A 1,310-nucleotide genomic window follows, 5' to 3' on the forward strand; every position below is an offset into this window, starting at 1 on the left:
AAAAAAAAAAAAAAAAGAATAAACCGGGTCAAGGCAGAATGAAGACGGCGCAGTGAGGACTTCCTAAAATACACACTTAGTGGCCCTGCTCTTAACCTCTTTGTTGGCTCCTGGGTGTCCTGAGGGGCAAGCTCTCTCCTTTGCGTGGCATTCAAGGCCTTTCCTGGCCTCTCCAACTCATCTCAGCCCAACCCTCACACTCCCATTACTCCAGCCCATGGAGTTATTTGCAGTCCCCCCAGTACACTGTGTTCCGTCCAACCATCAGAGCAGTGCCCATACCATTGGCTCTGCCTGGAATCCTATCTTCGTTCAACTGTTAACTTTTTCTTTTTTGGGCCATGCGGCATGCAGGATCCTAGTTCCCTGACCAGGGATCAAACCCGTGCCCCCTGCAGTGGAAGCGTGGAGTCTTAACCACTGGACCGCCAGGGAAGTCCAACTGTTAACTTTTTCAAGATGCCACTCAGGTATTACTCCATCTGGGAAGCCCTATTTGATCCTCAAAACTGAACTGGGTTCCTCCTTTCAAACCCCATTGTCCCTTGTGCTTTTTTGTTTTTTATTTTTTTAATCACAGCGCCCACCTCAGGATAGTTTAATAATCCATAGGAGGCTGGTAGCCTCCATTTCTGATTTCCGCTGGGTCTCTAGGTCATACATTCCCAGGGCACAGAGTAGATGCTCATTTAAGTTTTTGTGGTTGAAGACTGGGTACAAGCTGCTTGTGAAGAATAGTAGTAACAGACATTTACTGACTGCCTGCTGTGTGCCAGGCACTGTGCTGGTCACTTGTCATATTACTGTTCCCTCTTATTACAACCCTATAAGGTTGACATTACCCCATTTTGTAGATGGGGAAACTGTGACTCAGGGAGGGAAACTATCAAACTGATGAAGGTATTTGTCAAAACTCATTGAATTTTTTGAAGTTAAAATATGTACATGTAAGTTACACATCAATTTTTAAAAATAAAAAAGAAAGCAGCCAGAGCACACATTTGTCATGTCTGAAAAGACTCTGAGAAATGTTTTGTTGTTGTTATTACCAAAGAGGTAGAGGGAGGACACAGTTGGTGAGAGGCAGGGCCATGTGGTCTCTCTCTAAGCCCTGTTGGTCTGCCATCACTCTAGTCCACTAAGCCATCAGGAGGCCCCAGGAAGGCTTACCAGGAGAAGGTGGTTCCTAAATATTGCAGGGTCCCCCTGGCAGAGAAGGGCTGAGCGAAGACATTGAACGTGGGTGTGAAAGGCCATGGCACGTCGAGGTCAGAAGCTTGGTCCGATGTGGAGCCAGCGTCAGAAGCATG

The sequence above is a fragment of the Neophocaena asiaeorientalis genome, unplaced genomic scaffold, assembly GCF_003031525.2.
Source record: "Neophocaena asiaeorientalis asiaeorientalis breed wild unplaced genomic scaffold, Neophocaena_asiaeorientalis_V1.1 scaffold138, whole genome shotgun sequence".
NCBI classification, from domain to species: Eukaryota; Metazoa; Chordata; class Mammalia; order Artiodactyla; family Phocoenidae; genus Neophocaena; species Neophocaena asiaeorientalis.